The sequence below is a fragment of the Eleutherodactylus coqui genome, chromosome 1, assembly GCF_035609145.1.
Source record: "Eleutherodactylus coqui strain aEleCoq1 chromosome 1, aEleCoq1.hap1, whole genome shotgun sequence".
In the NCBI taxonomy this organism is placed as follows: domain Eukaryota; kingdom Metazoa; phylum Chordata; class Amphibia; order Anura; family Eleutherodactylidae; genus Eleutherodactylus; species Eleutherodactylus coqui.
Genome location: NC_089837.1, coordinates 260694948 through 260717870, shown reverse-complemented (window position 1 = coordinate 260717870; position 22923 = coordinate 260694948).

Below are 22923 nucleotides of genomic sequence, written 5' to 3'. Positions count from 1 at the left end.
GGGGGTGGTGGATGTTTGGGTTGTCCTTTAGATTATATAGGGAAGAGTAATATGTGGCGAACATGTTTGCGATCTTTTGGGGATGGAATATTTTGTTGCCTTGGGAGTCGAACAGGTGTCTAATTCTTTCTTTCGCTCTGCGATCTTTTAGTTGTTTTGCTAGCAAGGCCCCAGTCCTGTTGTCGTGTGCATAAAATTGCATCTTAAATTTTAGGAACGAGATGTCATGCTTAGCAACTAGTAGATTCTGAAGCTTCGCTCTCAGGTTAAACAGATCTGCTGTTCTTTGTATAGATGGTTCTTTTTTGTTTAGGGAATCTAGAGATTTGATTTGATCCATTAGGCTATTGAATTCCTCATCTCTTTTCTTTTTTGCCCTGGCTCCAAGTTTTATGAACATGCCCCACATGAAGGCTTTATGAGCATTCCATACGGTACTCATGTTCGGGACCGAGCCTATATTATTTGCAAAGAAGCCCTCCAGTTCTTCCTTGAGCGGCAATTCATGCTCAGGGAGGTTTAGGGAATATTCATTTAATCTCCATGGGGTTGATGGAGAGTAACTGACTAACTCTTGGAGGGACAAGGATATCGGGGCATGGTCAGACCATGAAATCGTTCCAATTTCAGCCTGTATGGTGTTCTCCAGACCCCTCTGTGGCAGCAGAAACACATCAATTCGAGTGTAAGATGCATAAGGTGCGGAGAGGAAAGTATAATCTCTTTCTGTTCCGTGTAAGCATCTCCATACATCGTATAGCCCCTCTGTATGAACAGTCGGGGCAATAGGTGATGTGCCTCTGCCGCTCGCAGTGGAGTCCAGTTCAGGGTCAAGTACTGAGTTTAGGTCTCCTCCTATCACTAGATTGCCTTCACGGATTTTGGCCATTTCTGTTAGGACTTGTTTAAAGAATTTGGCTTGTCTATTTGGGGGGAAATAGACGTTTACCAGAGTGTAAGTGGTAGCGTTTATCTCGCATACCAATATTAGGAAACGACCGACTGGGTCTGCATATATACGTTTTTTGGGGAGAATGCTACTTTTTGGCTTATGGCTATCATTACTCCTTTTTTCTTTTTCTCCCCGTTCGATGCCAAGAAGATGTGTGGGAATTTAGGGTGGTTACAGGGGGGGGTGCTTATTCCTTAAGAAGTGGGTCTCTTGAGCAAAGAAGACATCAGAGTGGGATTTGATAGCCTGGTCCCAGAGCATGTTCCTTTTATAAGGACTGTTCAGGCCTTTTACATTTAGGGAAGTGATGTCAACTGGCATGACTGATATGTGGTTTGTATGCTAGGCTGTCGTGGCGTCTTATTGTGTTTAGGATGGTAGAAAAGTGGGGAAAGTACCTCCTGGGAACATCTTTATAACTAGAAATAACATGAAAATAAACATCAACGTTCAACAAAATCAAAAGGTTGTTCATCCAGTGCCGAAAGGCATTGGGTGAATGAGCTTTGGGGGGGGATAGCATTTCAGAACATCCGTTGTGGGCTCCTTAGTGGCGAAAGATGAGAATGGGTCTAGGCCTTTTCGGGGCACCTGGTTACGCATGTTTGCCGCGTTTGTCCGCGACCGACCAGTCTTGTTCAAGTCTAGGGTGTGAGCTCCCCGCCGTCCTCGGGGATTTCTGGAGGGTAGGGACTTCCCACTGCTTCAGGAGAGAGACGCCTTCCTCTACTGAGGTCACAATATGGAGAGTCCCGATTCTAGAAATCAGAAGCTTAGTTGGGAACTTCCCATCTATATTTGATGTGGGCCTCTCGGAGAGCTGATGTTATTGCTAAGAGTTGTCTGCGTGCCTGCAAAGTGGCCGCCGAGAGGTCTGGGAATATTTGGATATGCTCGTATGGGGTCGGCAATATTCCCCCGCATCTTCCCACGGTCAGGACTTCTTCTTTTATTTTATAAAAGTGAATCCTTGCGAGGATATCTCTTGGTGCAGATTCAGGGGGAAGAACGCACTTTCGGGATCCTGTGTGCTCTGTCGATTGCGTATTCTATTTCGGGAAGGTCCGGGAGATGCATTTGTAGCATCTTAAGTAGGTATTGTGGGATATCAGAGGGGGACACCTCCTCCAGTATTCCCCTGAATTTGAGATTGTTCCTTCTGGAACGGTCTTCTAGATCAACGACCTTTTCTCGCAGCCGGGCTACTTCGTCTTCTAGGTTACCATGGGCGTCCACCAGCTCGTTATGAGCTTTGGTGAATTCACCTAGCTTTTGCTCAATATGATCGGTTCGTGTGGCAAGGTGATCTATGTTGGATTGTAATTGTCCAGATAAGTTCTGTATGTCGTTGGATATATCTTTTTGTAGTGAAATCAGCATATTCTTCAGAGCGTTTATGGTTAAGGGACTCTCGGAGTCTGGATAAGCTTGAAGGTTGTTTATAGAGATTGTTTGCTATGTGGGTTCTGGGGGTTTTTCGTTCTGGCTCTTCTTTACCGCGGGGCCTTTAGATGAGGGTGAGGTTGAGGAAGATTCCTGTACGTTTCTCTTGCCGTTACTTCTGGGGGGGGGGGAGGGAGTTGGAGCTGCCCGGGGAGGGAGAGACAGAGCCCGGGAAGGAGTTTTGTGATGGGACAGCAGAGCTTTGTGTCATGGGCGTTTCTTCGGTTTCGAGGTTCCTCGTGTGGGGAGTAGCCGGTTTGTTTCTGCTGCCTCGGGGACCAGGGGGGAAGAACTCTGAGAGTCGTCTTGGGACGGTCGCTTTAACACGGCGCTTAACCATCGTGTGTAGATACGCTCTGGGGAGATACGTTAACGTTAAGCTAGTCGCTGTTTGTGTTCAGATGCTTTCGCCGGACGGAATGGTATTTATATAGAGCACATGCAGGCGTGTTCAGAATAATTTGGGTTCTTAGATGTTCATTGGTGCTGTTTGGCCTTGTTTTGAGCTGTTTTGGAGCCACATGTGAAGGATGGAGCTACCTTACTTAGTCATGATATTCCATCTGACCGTGGTGGAATGGTGCTTTTATAACTGTTGGGTGTGGGTTTCCTTTGACAGAGGGTCCTTCTTCTGGTTTAATCTCAGGGTAGCCCCTTCAGGACTGGAGAGGTTACTTTATGCTGAGGAGGGAGGTGTGTGGAGGGGTTTCCGGAGCTTGGTAGGGTCGCCTTTGTGCTTCCTTTGCAGGGATATAGAAGGGAGTGTACTGCCTTTCTGTTTGGCCAGGCTCAGAGTCCTGAATGTGGTGGCTTATGCAGGGCCATACAGGTGCGGGGGCTCAGCGTCTCTGTGATTTTAATGGCCTGTACGACTGCTCAGGGGGGCCTCCTGTTATGTTCAGGGGCAGTACTGAGGTGACTGGGGCTGCTTGTGGCCTGTTTTAACCCCCAGAATCTCCTGCAGCTGTCTCCTACTGCTGCTGTTGCGTGGAGCCTGGTCTCCCCCCTTCCTTCTGTGTCCTACCTCAGAGCAGCCGAGTCAGTTCTGCCTCCTCCTCTCTCCCTCCGATTCTGTTGTCCAGGGACTTCTCTGCCTGCAGCGGGGGGGGGGGGGGGGGCGCCGCCTCCCGCTCGGCCGCGCATGTCTCCGGGCGGCCCGAGGTCGCCTCCGCTTCCTCTACTTCTCCCGCTCCACAGGAGCTCCCCTGCTTGTAGTGGAGGGGTTCCGCTGACTTCCGCTCGGTCACGCGCGTCTCTGGGCGGCCCGGGGTCGCCTCCGCCTTCCTCTCCTCTCCCGCTCTCCAGGAGACTCCTCTGCTTGTAGGGGGGGGGGGGGGTCCGCCGCCTCCCGCTCCGCTGCACTTGCCCCCGGACGGCCCGGGGTCTCTTCCGGTTTTCCTCTATTAATATTTAACTCAAGGCAGGGGGGCGGCATCGAAGTTCACCTCAGGAAACAGAAAGTATAGATGCACCGATGATAGCACATGTGTAGCTCCGTTTAGGCATATAGTTTCATACAACTATCCATACATTTGACAGGACCGTTTAAGTAAACTTACTATAAAAGCTGAAGGGAAGCACTGAACATGAAGTAAATTTAGCACATAACAGTCATTATGACAGGACAAAGCTGGCGGCCATATTTTGGACCTGGTTGTGACAATATATGCTTCAGTCATAGAGTTTTATTTTTGTCTTCTATCCTGTACAATTATTTTGTATTTTTGGAAAACTAATAAAGATGAGCGAGCACCAAAATGCTCAGGTGCTCGTTACTCGGGACGAAATTTTCGCGATGCTCGAGGGTTCGTTTCGAGTAACTAAGTAAGTAATTAATTTGATTACACTGTAGGCGAGGGCCCCCAAAGATTGGTGTACCAACAGTACTAATGTACCTCAGAAAAATTGCCCATGCCCAACCAAGAGGGCAGGTGAAACCCATTAATCGCTTTGGTTAATGTGGCTTAATTTGTAACTAGGCCTGGAGGCAGCCCAGTTAAAATAAAAATTGGTTCAGGTGCAAGTTTCAACGCTTTAATGAGCATTGAAACGTATAAAAATTGTTTACAAAAATTATATGACTGAGCCTTGTGGGCCTAAGAAAAATTGCCCGTTTGGCGTGATTACGTCAGGTTTCAGGAGGAGGAGCAGGAGGAGGAGGAGGAATATTATACACAGATTGATGAAGCTAAAAGGTCCACGTTTTTGATGGTGATAGAGAACAATGCTTCCATCCGTGGGTGCAGCCTACGTATTGTTTAGGTATCGCTGCTGTCAGCTGGTGGAGAAGAGAAGTCTGGGGAAATCCAGGCTTTGTTCATCTTGATGAGTGTAAGCCTGTCGGCACTGTCGGTTGACAGGCGGGTACGCTTATCTGTGATGATTCCCCCAGCCGCACTAAACACCCTCTCTGACAAGACGCTAGCCGCAGGACAAGCAAGCACCTCCAGGGCATACAGCGCGAGTTCAGGCCACGTGTCCAGCTTCGACACCCAGTAGTTGTAGGGGGCAGAGGCGTCACGGAGGACGGTCGTGCGGTCGGCTACGTACTCCCTCACCATCCTTTTACAGTGCTCCCGCCAACTCAGCCTTGACTGGGGAGCGGTGACACAGTCTTGCTGGGGAGCCAGAAAGCTGTCAAGGGCCTTAGAGAGTGTTCCCCTGCCTGTGCTGTACATGCTGCGCCTCCCCTGCTACCTGGCCCTCGGAACTGCGCCTTCGGCCACTAGCGCTGTCGGATGGGAATTTTACCATCAGTTTGTCCGCCAGGGTCCTGTGGTACAGCATCACTCTCGAACCCCTTTCCTCTTCGGGTATGAGAGTGGAAAGGTTCTCTTTATACCGTGGGTTGAGCAATGTGTACACCCAGTAATCTGTAGTGGCCAGAATGCGTGTAACGCGAGGGTCACGAGAAAGGCATCCTAACATGAAGTCAGCCATGTGTGCCAGGGTACCTGTACGCAACACATGGCTGTCCTCACTAGGAAGATCACTTTTAGGATCCTCCTCCTCCTCCTCAGGCCATACACGCTGAAAGGATGACAGGCAAGCAGCATGGGTACCCTCAGCAGTGGGCCAAGCTGTCTCTTCCCCCTCCTCCTCATCCACCTCATGCTCCTCCTCCTCCTCCTCAACGCGCTGAGATATAGACAGGAGGGTGCTCTGACTATCCAGCGACATACTGTCTTCCCCCGGCTCTGTTTCCGAGTGCAAAGCGTCTGCCTTTATGCTTTGCAGGGAACTTCTCAAGATGCATAGCAGAGGAATGGTGACGCTAATGATTGCAGCATCGCCGCTCACCACCTGGGTAGACTGCTCAAAGTTTCGAAGGACCTGGCAGATGTCTGCCAACCAGGCCCACTCTTCTGAAAATAATTGAGGAGGCTGACTCCCACTGCCCCGCCCATGTTGGAGTTGGTATTCCACTATAGCTCTACGCTGCTCATAGAGCCTGGCCAACATGTGGAGCGTAGAGTTCCACCGTGTGGGCACGTCGCACAGCAGTCGGTGCACTGGCAGATGAAACCGATGTTGCAGGGTGCGCAGGGTGGCAGCGTCCGTGTGGGACTTGCGGAAATGTGCGCTGACCCGGCGCACCTTTCCGAGCAGGTCTGACAAGCGTGGGTAGCTTTTCAGAAAGCGCTGAACCACCAAATTAAAGACGTGGTCCAGGCATGGCACGTGCGTGAGGCTGTCGAGCTGCAGAGCCGTCACCAGGTTATGGCCGTTGTCACACACGACCATGCCCGGTTGGAGGCTCAGCGGCGCAAGCCAGCGGTCAGTTTGCTCTGTCAGACCCTGCAGCAGTTCGTGGGCCGTGTGCCTCTTATCTCCTAAGCTGAGAAGTTTCAGCACGGCCTGCTGCCGCTTGCCCACCGCTGTGCTGCCATGCCGCGCAACACCGACTGCTGGCGACGTGCTGCTGCTGACACATCTTGATTGTGAGACAGAGGTTGCGTAGGAGGAGGACGAGGAGGAGGAGGGTGGTTTAGTGGAGGAAGCATACACTGCCGCAGATACCACCACCGAGCTGGGGCCCGCAATTCTGGGGGTGGGTAGGACGTGAGCGGTCCCAGGCTCTGACTCTGTCCCAGCCTCCACTAAATTCACCCAATGTGCCGTCAGGGAGATATAGTGGCCCTGCCCGCCTGTGCTTGTCCACGTGTCCGTTGTTAAGTGGACCTTGCCAGTAACCGAATTGGTGAGGGCGCGTACAATGTTGCGGGAGACGTGGTCATGCAGGGCTGGGACAGCACATCGGGAAAAGTAGTGGCGACTGGGAACTGAGTAGCGCGGGGCCGCCGCCGCCATCATACTTTTGAAAGACTCCATTTCCACAACCCCATACGGCAGCATCTCCAGGCTGATAAATTTGGCTATGTGCACGTTTAACGCTTGAGCGTGCGGGTGCGTGGAGGCGTACTTGCGCTTGCGCTCCAACACGTGCGCTAGCGACGGCTGGATGGTGCGCTGACAGACATTGGTGGATGGGGCCGAGGACAGCGGAGGTGAGGGTGTGGGTGCAGGCCAGGAGACGGTAGTGCCTGTGCCCTGAGAGGGGGGTTGGATCTCAGTGGCAGGTTGGGGCACAGGGGGAGAGGCAGCGGTGCAAACCGGAGGCGGTGAACGGCCTTCGTCCCACCTTGTGGGGTGCTTGGCCATCATATGTCTGCGCATGCTGGTGGTGGTGAGGCTGGTGGTGGTGGCTCCCCAGCTGATCTTGGCGCGACAAAGTTTGCACACCACTGTTCGTCGGTCGTCTGCACTCTCAGTGAAAAACTGCCAGACCTTTGAGCACCTCGGCCTCTGCAGGGTGGCATGGCGCGAGGGGGCGCTTTGGGAAACAGTTGGTGGATTATTCGGTCTGGCCCTGCCTCTACCCCTGGACACCGCACTGCCTCTTGCAACCTGCCCTGCTGCTGCCCTTGCCTCCCCCTCTGAAGACCTGTCCTCAGTAGGCGTAGCAAACCAGGTGGGGTCAGTCACCTCATCGTCCTGCTGCTCTTCCTCCAAATCCTCTGTGCGCTCCTCCCTCGGACTCACTGCCCTTACTACTACCTCACTGATAGACAACTGTGTCTCATCGTCATCGTCCTCCTCACCCACTGAAAGGTCTTGAGACAGTTGCCGGAAGTCCCCAGCCCATCCCCCGGACCCCGGGAACTTTCCAAAGGTTGGGCATCGGTCACGACAAACTCCTCCAGTGGGAGAGGATTCGGAACCCTTGCTGCCCATTCTGGGCAGGGGCCCGGGAACAGTTCCTGGGAGTCTGCCTGCTCCTCAGAATGTGTCATTGTAATGGAGTGAGGAGGCTGGAAGGAAGGAGGAGCAACAGCCAGAGGATTCAGAGTTGCAGCCGTAGACGGTGCAGAACTCTGGGTGTTCAATAGATTGCTGGATGCACTTTCTGCCATCCACGACAGGACCTGCTCACACTGCTCATTTTCTAATAAAGGTCTACCGCGTGGACCCATTAATTGTGAGATGAATGTGGGGACGCCAGAAACGTGCCTCTCTCCTAATCCCGCAGCAGTCGGCTGCGATACACCTGGATCAGGAGCTCGGCCTGTGCCCACACCCTGACTTGGGCCGCGTCCTCGTCCTCTAGGCCTACCCCTACCCCTCAGCATGGTGTATTACCAGTAGTGCAGAAACAGAATGCTGTAATTAAATGTGCCGCTTATTGGCCTGTGGTTGGAGGCTGACTTCGCTTACGGAACGCCAGGAAATAATTTTGCGCAAGCCTGCTGTAACACTTAGCTGGCTGCGTATGAATTAGGAGGACAACTACACCCAGCACAGACCCAGTACACTGAGGACAGTCACAGGCAGCCCAAATAGATTTTTTTTCCCAAATGTTTTTGGAAAGGCCCACTGCCTATATTCAATAAATATATGTCTTCTGTTCCTGCCTCACCGCTACTGGCCCTGGAGTATGTAAAATAACTGCAGACTGTTGCACTGTGGACTGGAATACAGCGGTGATGTAACAGCCAACAGAAAGCCAGGAAATAATTTTGCGCAAGCCTGCTGTAACACTTAGCTGGCTGCGTATGAATTAGGAGGACAACTACACCCAGCACAGACCCAGAACACTGAGGACAGTCACAGGCAGCCCAAATAGATTTTTTACCCCAAATGTTTTTGCAAAGGCCCACTGCCTATATACATTGTATATGTCTTCTGTCCCTGCATCACCACTACTGGCTCTGGAGTATGTAAAATAACTGCAGACTGTTGCACTGTGGACTGGAATGTGATGTAACAGCCAACACAGAGCCAGGAAATAATTTTGCGCAAGCCTGCTTTAACACTTAGCTGGCTGCGTATGAATTAGGAGGACAACTACACCCAGCACAGACCCAGAACACTGAGGACAGTCACAGGCAGCCCAAATAGATTTTTTTCCCCAAATGTTTTTGCAAAGGCCCACTGCCTATATTCAATAAATATATGTCTTCTGTCCCTGCCTCACAATATATGTCTTCTGTCCCTGCCTCACAATATATGTCTTCTGTCCCTGCCTCACCACTACTGGCCCTGCACTATGTATAATTACTGCAGGGCGCAATGCTCTACACGGCCGATATACAAAAAAAAAAATGTGCAACACTGCAAAAAGCAGCCTCCACAGTACTGCACACGGTTAGATGTGGCCCTAAGAAGGACCGTTGGGGTTCTTGAAGCCAAAAATACTCCTAACACTCTCCCTATAGCAGCTCCGGCACCAACAGCACTTTCCCTCCTCTATGTCAGAACAAATCTGTGGCGAGCCGCGGGAGGGGCCTATTTTTATACTCGGGTGACACCTGATCTCGCCAGCCACTCACTGCAGGGGGGTGATATAGGGCTTGAACGTCGCAGGGGGAAGTTGTAATGCCTTCCCTGTCTTTCTATTGGCCAGAAAAGCGCGCTAACGTCTCAGAGATGAAAGTGAAAGTAACTCGAACATCGCGTGGTACTCGTCACGAGTAACGAGCATCTCGAACACGTTAATACTCGCCTGCCTCTGATTGGTCACAGCCTGACCAGTTCATTCAGCAGGCGGGGATTTTAAATCCCCGGCTGCTGAATACTACAGAGAGCAGTTCAGGAGAACTGCCGGCCGGCCGCGCTGAACTCCGTCTGCCGGGACAAGGTGAAAATATATATTTTTTTTATTTTTACACATTTCTGGATGAATTGCAGGGAAGGGCTTATATATTTAAGCCCTTCCCGACAATTCATCCCGCGCTCGCCGGCAGCCCATTGCTTTCAATGGAGCCGGCTGTATTGCCGGCTCCATTGAATTCAATGGGCAAACATCATTCTTCTCTGCCACAGCTGTTGCAGCTTTGGCAGAGAAGAATGATTTGTCTACTATATGTTCTCAATGGGGTCGGCGCTGCTGCCGCTGGCCCCATTGAGTGCATATAGAGAAGAGAACAGGAATCGCACATCGCAGATAGGTGCGATCTGCTATTTCTGTTCTATAATTTATCGGACGAGCGCATAAAAAGCGCTCATGTGTCCGATACCATTGCAAAGCAATGGTTTTATAAAATCGCCGGACGCATGCGCATGCGCAAATCGCGTGAAAAAACGCCCGTCTGACTAAGCCCTTACAATTAACATTTTGTATATAAATCTAAATACTTGTCGCGGCTCTGTCCATACTGGTATTTTAACTTCAATGTTAGTTTATGCTCCACAAAAATGAATGGGATTTCTCAGAGGATGCTTTTATTCAGTAAAATAATTTTCAAAAAATGGAAGTTAAAAAATCATTGTGTGCAGCCATAGAAATGAATGGGATCTTTGGATACATCTGTTGCCAGTGTTGAGACAGACACTGCTGAGTTTTATGGTTTTGAAAAGAAACAGATTCTAACTGATGAATTTTGCATGTTGCATTCAATAGAAATAAAATGAGTCTGTCTGAGGATTGCTTCTTTTATGTATTTTGATAAAACACATGTTAAAAAAACATAAAACCAAGCAGTACTATGAATGTGGTTCTATTCTATTATATATTGTGGATTTCAATTACCCGTGTAGTATAATCATAAGTTTTACGTATTTTGCACTTGGATATTTACTATTCACATTTGTCATCAATGTGATTTTGATAAAATCTTAGTAACTACTTGGTATAAAGTCTCTCTTTGATGCAAAATTTTTTTCATGCAAAAATTTTTTACTAAAGAGGTCGTCCCATGAAAAATTGGCTGCAGTGAGATTCAGCGCCTAATTGCAAAATTTTTTGTACTTACACTTATTAGTAAGAATATTTCTATCTATGGATATTCCAAGACTAATGTAAGAATAGCGCCATCTGCTCAGTCTTGTTCTCTCTCTGCTCCACTGGGTATGTATGGGGATCTCTGGTGTGTTGAGCGTCTGCTTCTGAAATTGCTATGCCTGCTATGATGTCATAAGAGATGCTGTGCAAGTGATGAGAGGGTGAGATTGTTTACTGCAAACAAGCAAAATTTAGTAGGCGGGACCACACAAAAACAGCAGTTGGAGCTTTTATAACACTAGTCCTGAAATATCTGAGGACATAAATATTTCTTAATACATGTAAATGCAAAAAAATGTTTAAAATTATGGGCTGCATGTAAGTAAAAAAAAAAAGTATTTTTCGTGGGAAAACCCTTTTAAGTTAAATCCGAATCCAGTTGCAATTTCCTTCTGCAAATTCATATTAATAATATGATATTTTTATAACTAACGTTTTGGATGCCTTCACTCTTGCGATCTCGATATTGTTGTGTTTTTTTTAATGCAAATGTCAATAGCTCTTTCTAATGTTAAAAACGCATTGCACACAAATCGCAAGTTTGTGCTTATCAAGAAGGGTGTGAAGGCACCCTAAAAGAACTGGAACAGGTTTATTTTATGATTTAGGGTGGGCACCAACCATGCTGTTGATCCAGGTTTACTTAAACTACGATCAGCTGTTGAACATAATTGTTGCACCAATACTTTTTGATCCAAGATTTATAAAAGCAAGTTCACTTGATCTACAAACAAAGGTTGAACCTAGAAGAAATGTACCAAGCACAGTGATTAGTGTGATTTGAACCAAGATCACCGACTAAACCATGTTGGTACAATATTTTTCCACTTGATCTTAGATCAACTGTTTTTAATCCCAAAACAAAACTTTGATGCAACAAGGTCTTAGAATGCCATCTGGGTATAGAAATTCAATATATACAGTGTGTTTACAGAAATTCTTACCTAAACGCAAAAAAGATCTTTCTGGCATAACAATGTATTTATTCCTTGGCAACAATTAAATATGCCATAAATTAATTAATGCAATCAGTGAAATAAAATAAATCAGTCAACTAAAGGGTCCACAAAGTGGAGGAATTGTGCATAAGAACCAATCAGATTTTAGCATTCATTTTCCGAGTCTAAGTCACCTTAAGGGTGACACCCACTGGCGATATTTTCTATCTTGCACTGCGAGAGCAAGTGAAAACACTCGCCTCGCAGCGCAAGAAAGACGTCGGAATGAGACTGGGATATTGCCAGTCTTTTCAATGGGGCCAGCGGCAGCAGCGCTATGCCCATTGAAAAGATATAGAGAATACCGCAGACTTCTGCCACAGCTGTCACAGCATAGTGCAGCATACTATCCCATTGCTTTCAATTGGATCGGCGCTGCTGCCGGTCCCATTGAAATCAGTGGTTTTTGGCAAACCCCGCAGTATGATTTTCTGTGAAGTGCTTGAAATATAAGCCCTTCCCTGAAAATCATCAATAAGTGGTTAAAAGGGTTAAAAAAAAGTCCTCACCTCTCCGCCGCCCACACGCGTCCTCCGGCTGGCTCCCCAACACTGCTATCCAGCACTTTCAGCAGCCGGGGGAGAGGTGAGTACTTTTTTTAAAAACTTTTTTAACCACTTATTGATGATCTTCGGGGAAGGGCTTATATTTCAAGCCCTTCCACGAAATTCATACTGCAGGGTTTGCCAAAAACCACTTGAAAGCAATGGGATAGCATGCTGCACTTCTGCCATAGCTGTCACAGCTGTGGCAGACGTCCGCGGTATTCTCCATATCTTTTCAATGGGGCTAGCGCTGCTGCCGCTGGCCCCATTGAAAAGACTGGTGATATCCCGGCGTCATCCCGTTTTTTTTCTCGCACTGCGAGGCGAGAGTTTTCACTTGCGCTCGCAGCGCAGTGGAGAAAAAAGCGCCAGTGGGTGTCCACCCTAAGGCAACTGTCTATAAAAACAATATGCAGTAGCACCTTGTGATGTTGACAAACCTGTGAAACGGTTACCCCCAAATGCTACTGTATGTGCTGTATATTCTACCATGGTCAATTATGTATAGCTGCTGGTGGCGGCTATTTGAAAATTTTCAGTAAGATAATAAAACTCACTTTTTTTTTTTAGAAGTCCTGTTAGACCTCAAAACTGGGAACTCCTTTTATCCAGGCGACAACTCTGTATGCTGAACTATCCAGCTTGCTGGACAGCTTATCTGCTAAATCCTAGCATTGTCCTTGTTCTTGTTAAATCCAGTTGCTATTTCGCTGTCTGGCTCCACCTGTTCCCTTGATTAGGTACACTATAAAAGCCTGACCCTGCCACTCCCTCAGTATGTGTTTATTGTGCTCTGAGCCATCAGCCTATAAACCAGCTCCTATCTCTACCTGTTCCCTTTAAAAGAAGATTGTTCTGTGTACCAAACACTGGCTTGTTCCTGACTACATCTCTTCTGAATCCCATGTACTGCATTGCCCTCTCTCTGTACCAACCCCTGGCTTACCTGACCACACTGCCCACCCTTTCTGCCTACCACCTGAGACTCCAATCCAGTGCCAGAATGTGACAGAATGAACAAACCTAAAACATGGAGTCTATAGTAGCCACCCTGAAAAAATAGTTTGCTGAACTGCAAGAGTTCTGTTGCACCTATCAGGAGAAGTTTTCTACCTTACAAAGAGAGGTAGATATGTTACAGGGACAGGTATTTGAGTTGCGCAATTGAGATACAGAGGTTCACATGCCTTTCCAGTCAAAGCTTGGGACCGCCGCCAGTATCAAGGATTTCTGAATCAATGTCAAATTTATTTCCAGATGAAACCCGCTCTATTTATCAATGACAGAAAAAAGGTAATGTTCATTATTAATCTATTAGAAGATGAAGAGCTTGCTTGGGCCTTGCTATATGTGGAAAATAATAGTAACCTTCTTAATGACCTCTACACCTTTATTACGGCTACAGATCAAGTGTTCGATAACCCCAATCGCTGTGCAACTGCCAAAGCAAAATTACATAACCTCCGACGGCGTTCAGTCACCAAGCATAAAGCGGAGTTTTGTCGTTGGGTCATTGATACCATGTGGAACCGAATAGCAGAGCCAGTTCTGAAGAGGACTTTAAGAATGTGTTAAAGACAAGCTAGCCTGAGTGGAAACCCCAGACAATTTAGAAGACTTAATTCAGTTGAGTATTCGATCAGAGGCTTACTAAAGGTGAAAAGAGAAATTGCGGGATTTCAGAAATTTCCCACCCTATTCGTTCAGTCAATTCACCATAAGCACCCAATAAAGGGCGGAATCTTCACCTTAACCAATGCAGATTTACACCATCTAAAACCTTTCTCTATGACAGAGAAAGAGAGGTGCCGCTCAGCGAATTTATGCCTGTATTGTGGAGGTTCAGGACACTACGCTGTGATCCAGAGGATCATTGCCTTTGCTCATGCCAAGACCAAACTTAACCCTGCCATTCCTAAACAGCCGAGAGGATACTGAGAGGCATCACTCATCCCGCAATTTTGTGATTCCTATTGAAGTCTTTATGGGGAGCCATAAAATTCTGTGCACCACAATGTTAGATTCAGGAGTTGGAGGGAATTTCATGGACTGTCAATATGCTCTTGATAATGATATTGTAACCAGAGCTAAGCTTCAACCCATTGGTATGGAAACGGTGGACAGATCCCCTCTAGCTTCCGGACCCATCACCCAGTAGACAATTGAACTACAAATTCGCTCTGAACCGAATCATCAGGAAACTATTAGTTTTCAACTAATCTCCTCTCCAAAATTTTCAGTTATATTAGGAATCCCTTGGTTCTCCATTTACAACCCTTCTATCAACTGGGGATCAAGAACTATTATTGTAGGGTGAATTGTCGATCAAAATTGTCTGTTTCCAGTCAGGGGCAAGACTCTGAGAGTGGTCATCTTGAAAATGAAAAGCTGCCATTGCAGTACCAAATGTTCAATAATGTCTGCAGCAAGAAGAAAGTTGACCAACTACTACTTCATTGGCCATATGACTGCCCAATTGAGCTGCTTCCTGGAACCTCTATTCTGTTTGGGCATATCTACAATCTTTCAGAACTAGAGTAGACGGTCCTCCGGGAATATTTCAATGGAGATCTGAAACACAGCTTAACTCGAACCCTTTCTCATAGAATCATAGAATGTAGATATGAAAGGGACCTCCAGGGTCATCTGGTCCAACCCCCTGCTCAGTGTAGGATTCACTAAATCATCCCAGACAAATATTTGTCGAGCCTTTTTGTTTGAACACTTTCATTGAAGGAGAACATACCACCTCCTGTGGTAATCTGTTCCATTCATTGATCACCCTCACTGTCAGAAAGTTTTTTCTAATATCTAATTTGTGTCTCCTCCCTTTCAGTTTCATCCCATTGCTTCTAGTCTTTCCTTGTGCAAATAAGAATAGGACTAATCCCTCTGCACTGTGACAGCCCTTCACATATTTTTAGACAGCCATTAAGTCGCCTCTCAACCTTCTTTTTTGCAAGCTAAACATTCCCAGATCCTTTAACCATTCCTCATAGAACTTGAATTGCTCACAATCTTGGTTACTCTTCTCTGAACTTGCTCCAGATTGTCGATGTATTTTTAAAGTGTGGGCCTAGAAGTGAACACAGTATTCCAGATGAGGTCTGACAAAGGAAGAGTAGAGGGGGATAATTTTCTCATGTGATCTAGACTCTATGCTTCTCTTAACATATCCTAGAATTCTGTTTGCCTTTTTGTCTGCTGCAGCACATTGTTCACTCATGTTCAGTCTATGATCTATTAGTATACCCAAGTCTTTTTCACATGTGCTGCTGCTTAGCCCAATTCCTCCCATTTTGTATGTGCATTTTTCATTTTCCTTTCCCAGATGTAGGACTTTGCATTTCTTCTTGTTAAATACCATTATGTTAGTCGCCGCCCACTGTTCAAGCTTTTTTAGATCTTTTTGAATACTCTCTCTTCTCTAGTGTTAGCTATCCCTCCTAGCTTTGTGTCATCGGCAAATGTGATCAGTTTCCCATCAATTCCCTCCTCCAGATCATTTATAAAAATGTTGAACAACACTGGGCCTAGGACAGAGCCTTGCAGTTCCCCACAATACATTCTTCCACTTGGGTGTGCAGCCATTTATGACCACTCTTTGAGTATGATCACTCAGCTAGTTGTGAATCCACCTAACAGTTGCCTTGTCAATCCCATATTTGGTCATTTTTTCAATAAAACTGGTATGAGATACTTTGTCAAATGCTTTTCTAAAGTCTATATATACAATATCTATCACATTTCCCTGATGAACCCAGTCGGTGATTCTGTCAAAGCAGGAAATTAGATTAGTCTGGCATGACTTGTTTGTTACAAACCCATGCTGGCTCTGGGTAATTGCTCCATCTTTATCTAAGTACATGCATACGTGTTGTTTAATAATTTGCTCAGCTGGGGGAACCATATTCTTCATGGAGAAGAAAGACTCCACTCTTTGACCACGTATTAATTATCGGGAACTAAATAAACTTACTTGTAAGAATCGCTACCCTCTCCCTTTAATCCCAGAACTGCTCCATGCAGGCTCCATGCAGCTAAAATCTTTACCAAATTGGATCCCAGGAGGAGCATATAATCTTATACGGATCCACCCCAGGGATGAATGGAAGACTGCTTTCATAACAAGATATGGACACACTTAATATCTAGCCATGCTGTTTGGCCTTTGCAATGCCACCTTTCAACATTTTAATAACAATGTTGGTGGCTGACTTTGATGACATCCTTATTTTTTCTGATAACTTAGAGGGACATTGTAGTAACATCTGAATGTTCTTGGAGTGACTCCGGAAGAATTGTCTACATCAAATTAGAGAAATGTGAATTTGAGCAGATCCAGATACAATTTCTGGGGTATATTATCTCTCTTAATGGGTGGAGTAAGGATTCTAGCAGGATTAAGGCTGTTGTGGATTGTGGATAAGCACAACAGCCTTTTAATGTCCAACGCTTTGTCGGATTTGCAAATTTTTTACAGAAAATTCATAGAGGACTTCTAAAAAAAAACTTGCCTATTACACTGGCCAACAAAAAAATATTTTGAAAAGTTTCCTTAACTTCATGAATCAAATCTTACTAATTTTGGGGTGAGAAAAATGAATATGACAAATTTTTATTAGCTCTAGTTTCTGTGATATACAATAGGTGAAAGTATGTCAATTTAACAGATTAAGAGAAAATGATACATTTTAATTACATATGCTAACAACATTGAAAGTGCATTTGAATTTTTTTTAATGACAGTTACATTCTAGGAGTTCTAAATTGATGGAAGAATTCCTGGCAGGTGGCTCGGTGTGAAGAGAATCATGTGGTGACTTCATCTTTTTGATTGCCTCTGGTAAGTCAGTTCAGGAACATCCGTACACACAGACCAGCAGTTATCCCCAAGCATTGCTTCATTCTAACGGCCCTGATATCTTTGTTCCATTACAGAAATATCCTGGTGGGATCTTTATCCATGTTCATCACTGACAGCTTCACAACTAGGAGGGAAAAAGTCTAGGAGGGAGTGGAGGAAATGGATTTTAAGGGACATGTTGCATCCTAGTTGATGGTATTTTTCCAGAAGTACTGTCACCAATTGAGAGTAGTTATCTCTTTTGTTGCTGAAGAATCCATGTATAACTCCCTTTTAGGCTTGACAAGCTTCCTTTTCTTTTCCCTCCAAAACTTGGTCAAATGCAGGATCCTTTACAAGTTGTCGAATTTGTGGCCTAACAAAAATACCTTCTTTAAACTTTGCATCACTCAATCTAGGAAATTTGTCACTTAAGTACCTAAATGCCTGTTCTTCCTGGTTCCAACTTTGAATAAAATTTTTCATTAAACCCAGTTTTATATGAAAGGGTGGAAGAAGAATATCTTTTGGGTCCACAAGAGGCCTGGCAATGACATTTTCCTCGGTAGAGTCATCATTTCTTGCAGGCCAGTCCGCTTAAATGCAATGTGATTTCCTATCCCTACTGTCTAACATACATAAAAAGCAACAGTATTTAGTGTACCCCAGTTGCATTCCTAAGACTACAGAATGACTTTTAGATCACCACAGATTTTCGACTTGTGTTCATCATATTTGATTGAGTCGAGGAGGGCTGTCATATTTGCAAAAGTCTCCTTTATGTGAACTGCAACTACCACTCTCACAAAGAAAGCACGTTTTTTTTTGGTCCCCAGAGGCACAGGATGCCTTCAACAGATGAAAGACCCTCTTTACGTTTGAAACCAATACTGGTTCACCCCAATCCATAATTGCACTTTGTCATCGAAGTTGACGCCTTCTGTGAAGTCGGTGGTGGAAACTATCTTGTCATAACAAGCCGGAGATAAGATGTAAGTGCATCCATATGCATTTCTATCATATATCTTATCATCCACTGAAAGAAACTATGACATTGGGAATAAAACATTTAGCCATTACGGTAGCCTTCTCTGAATGGAGGCATCTTCTGGTGGGAGCTAATCATCTGGTGATTGTCCTTATGGACCATAAGAATTTAGAATTTGTCCATACAGTCAAAAGACTATCTGGAAGGCAAGCACAATAGGCCTTCTTCATTTTGAGGTTTAACTTCATTGTCTCCTATCGGCCTGGTTCCAGGAATGGTAAGGCGGATGCCTTGTCAAGGATTCTTGTTGAATCAGGGGAAGAGGCTAATATGGACAATACTATTCTGGTTTCTAGAAATTTCCTGGTTATACTCAACACAAAAGAACTACTATCAAGGTTTAAAGAAGGGTATGAATATGGTCTTTTCCTCAATCAGCCTTCCAGGGAGGTAAACCTTTCATTTAAGAGGGGGTTCTGGATGCAGGGAAATAGACTGTATGTTTGAGACGTGGGTTGACTTGAAGTTTTAAAACAGATCCATGACTCTAAACTTGCTGTACATCATGGGATCAGAAAGACTTTGGAGCTCCAGCTTCATTTCTTCTGGTGGCCCAAGTGCAAGGGTGATGTAAAAAAATATGTTGACTCCTGTGATATGTGTGCACAAAATAAGATTCCCTGAGCTCATCCTCTGGGTCTACTGCAACTACTTCCAGTCCAATCTAGACCTTTATTGTGGACCTGCCTCCATCAAAAGAGTTGACCACCATCCTTGTTGTGGTAGACCAGCTTACAAAGATGGCTCATTTTATTCCCACCAAAGGAATTCCAAAAGCTGAGCATATTGTGGAAATGGTGATCAAAGAACTATTCAGACTACATGGAATTCCTGATAATGTAGTTTCTGACAGGGAAGTTCAGTTCACATCTATGTTCTGGAAGAGTTTTTGCATTGCCCTCGACATCACTATTAACTAGAGATGAGCGAGCACCAAAATGCTCGGGTGCTCGTTACTCGGGACGAAATTATCGTGATGCTCGAGGGTTCGTTTCGAATAACGAACCCCATTGAAGTCAATGGGCGACCCGAGCATTTTTGTATTTCGCCGATGCTCGCTAAGGTTTTCATTTGTGAAAATCTGGGCAATTCAAGAAAGTGATGGGAACGACACAGCAACGGATAGGGCAGGCGAGGGGCTACATGTTGGGCTGCATCTCAAGTTCACAGGTCCCACTATTAAGCCACAATACCGGCAAGATTGGGCCCCCCCCCTCCCAACAACTTTTACTTCTGAAAAGCCCTCATTAGCAATGCATACCTTAGCTAAGCACCACACTACCTCCAACAAAGCACAATCACTGCCTGCATGACACTCCGCTGCCACTTCTCCTGGGTTACATGCTGCCCAACCCCCCCCCCCCCCCCACGACCCAGTGTCCACAGCGCACACCAAACTGTCCCTGCCCAGCCTTCAGCTGCCCTCATGCCACGCCACACTCATGTCTATTTATAAGTGCGTCTGCCACAGGAAAAGCAGGCACACACTGCAGAGGGTTGGCACGGCTAGGCAGCGACCCTCTTTAAAAGGGGCGGGACGATAGCCCACAATGCTGTACAGAAGCAATGAGAAATCCAATCCTGTGCCACCGCCATCAGGAGCTGCACACGTGGGCATAGCAATGGGGAACTTATGTGCCACACACTATTCATTCTGTCAAGGTGTCTGCATGCCCCAGTCAGACCGGGCTTTTTAATTCATAGACACAGGCAGGTACAACTCCCTATTGTGAAGTCCCTGTGGACCGACAGCATGGGTGGCTCCCTGGAACCCACCGGCGGTACATAAAAATATCCCATTGCATTGCCCAACACAGCTGAGGTAGTAATGTTGTGCTTAATGCAGGTGGGCTTCGGCCCACACTGCATGCCCCAGTCTGACTGGGGTTCTTTAGAAGTGGAAACAGATGCATTTATAATTCTCTGTGGACCCACAGCATGGGTGGGTGCCAGGAAGCCACCGGCGGTACATAAAAATATCCCATTGCATTGCCCAACACAGCTGAGGTAGTAATGTCGTGCTTAATGCAGGTGGGCTTCGGCCCACACTGCATGCCCCAGTCTGACTGGGGTTCTTTAGAAGTGGAAACAGATGCATTTATAATTCTCTGTGGACCCACAGCATGGGTGGGTGCCAGGAAGCCACCGGCGGTACATAAAAATATCCCATTGCATTGCCCAACACAGCTGAGGTAGTAATGTTGTGCTTAATGCAGGTGGGCTTCGGCCCACACTGCATGCCCCAGTCTGACTGGGGTTCTTTAGAAGTGGAAACAGATGCATTTATAATTCTCTGTGGACCCACAGCATGGGTGGGTGCCAGGAAGCCACCGGCGGTACATAAAAATATCCCATTGCATTGCCCAACACAGCTGAGGTAGTAATGTTGTGCTTAATGCAGGTGGGCTTCGGCCCACACTGCATGCCGCAGTCTGACTGGGGTTCTTTAGAAGTGGAAACAGATGCATTTATAATTCTCTGTGGACCCACAGCATGGGTGGGTGCCAGGAAGCCACCGGCGGTACATAAAAATATCCCATTGCATTGCCCAACACAGCTGAGGTAGTAATGTCGTGCTTAATGCAGGTGGGCTTCGGCCCACACTGCATGCCCCAGTCTGACTGGTAATATGTACCTTAACAGTAACCTCGTTGGTGGTAATGTGGTGGTGACTGCGGACCTGGTAGCGCGGTTTAATGTAGTTGGTTTTCGGAATGTGGCCAGGATTAAGTGGGCCGTGGCGGGGGGATGGTGGTGGTGCTCTCTTGTTGTGTCGTTAAAGGTGAAATTCTTGGACTGCCACCAGACCAATGCAACGGTATTTGCCAAGAATGTTTTCATTGTTGGAGGAGGAGGGGGATGTTTTGGAGGCACTATGTGTCCTCTACACGTGTCCGTTGTTATATGCACCTTAACAGTAACAGCGTTGGTGGGAAATGGCCTCGCCGCCATCATGTCTTTGTGAAGCCTCTGTTTCCACACCCCAGTGACATACCATTAGCAGCGGTATAGGCAGAGCCCAGAATTATTAACATTTCAGCGGTAGCATTAGGGACAGGCCCCACTAACATATCACTAGCAGCAGTATAGGGGGAGCGCAGTCAAAGTTCCATTTCAGTAATAGTAGCACTCAAGACAGGCCCCAGTAACATTCCCATTGCAGCAGTTTAGGGAGATAACAGTCTCTTTCACATTTCAGTAGCTGCAGTATAGACAAGGCCCCAGTTACATTTATGTAGCTAAAGTGTAGGCCAACCACACACACACCTTTCTGTACCATGAGTGCAGGCGAAGAACATAGAAATTACTATTATTACACTGTAGGTGAGGGCCCCAAAAAATTGGTGTACCAACAGTACTAATGTACCTCAGAAAAAATTGGCCATGCCCAACCAAGATGGCAGGTGAAACCCATTAATCGCTTTGGTTAATGTGGTTTAAGTGGTAACTAGGCCTGGAGGCAGCCCAGTTTAACGAAAAATTGGTTCAAGTTAAAGTTTCAACGCTTTTAAGAGCATTGAAACGTATAAAAATTTTTAAGAAAAATTTAAGAGAACGATGCTTCCATCCGCGGGTGCAGCCTACGTATTGCTTAGGTATCGCTGCTGTCCGCTGGTGGAGAAGAGAAGTCTGGGGAAATCCAGGCTTTGTTCATCTTGATGAGTGTAAGCCTGTCGGCACTGTCGGTTGACAGGCGGGTACGCTTATCTGTGATGATTCCCCCAGCCGCACTAAACACCCTCTCTGACAAGACGCTAGCCGCAGGACAAGCAAGCACCTCCAGGGCATACAGCGCGAGTTCAGGCCACGTGTCCAGCTTCGACACCCAGTAGTTGTAAGTGGCAGAGGCGTCAGGGAGGACGGTCGTGCGATTGGCTACATACTCCCTCACCATCCTTTTACAGTGCTCCCGCCGACTCAGCCTTGACTGTGGAGCGGTGACACAGTCTTGCTGGGGAGCCATAAAGCTGTCCAGGGCCTTAAAGACTGTTGTACTGCCTGTGCTGTACATGCTGCTCGATCTCCGCACCTCCCCTGCTACCTGGCCCTCGGAACTGCGCCTTCTGCCACTAGCGCTGTCGGATGGGAATTTTACCATCAGCTTGTCCGCCGGGGTCCTGTGGTATAGCAACACTCTCGAACCCCTTTCCTCTTCGGGAATGAGAGTGGAAAGGTTCTCCTTATACCATGGGTCGAGCAGTGTGTACACCCAGTAATCCGTAGTGGCCAGAATGCGTGCAACGCGAGGGTCACGAGAAAGGCATCCTAACATGAAGTCAGCCATGTGTGCCAGGGTACCTGTACGCAACACATGGCTGTCTTCACTAGGAAGATCACTTTCAGGATCCTCCTCCTCCTCCGGCCATACACGCTGAAAGGATGACAGGCAAGCAGCATGGGTACCCTCAGCAGTGGGCCAAGCTGTCTCTTCCCCCTCCTCCTCATCCTCCTCATGCTCCTCCTCCTCCTCCTCAACGCGCTGAGATATAGACAGGAGGGTGCTCTGACTATCCAGCGACATACTGTCTTCCCCCGGCTCTGTTTCCGAGTGCAAAGCGTCTGCCTTTATGCTTTGCAGGGAACTTCTCAAGATGCATAGCAGAGGAATGGTGACGCTAATGATTGCAGCATCGCCGCTCACCACCTGGGTAGACTGCTCAAAGTTTCGAAGGACCTGGCAGATGTCTGCCAACCAGGCCCACTCTTCTGAAAATAATTGAGGAGGCTGACTCCCACTGCGCCGCCCATGTTGGAGTTGGTATTCCACTATAGCTCTACGCTGCTCATAGAGCCTGGCCAACATGTGGAG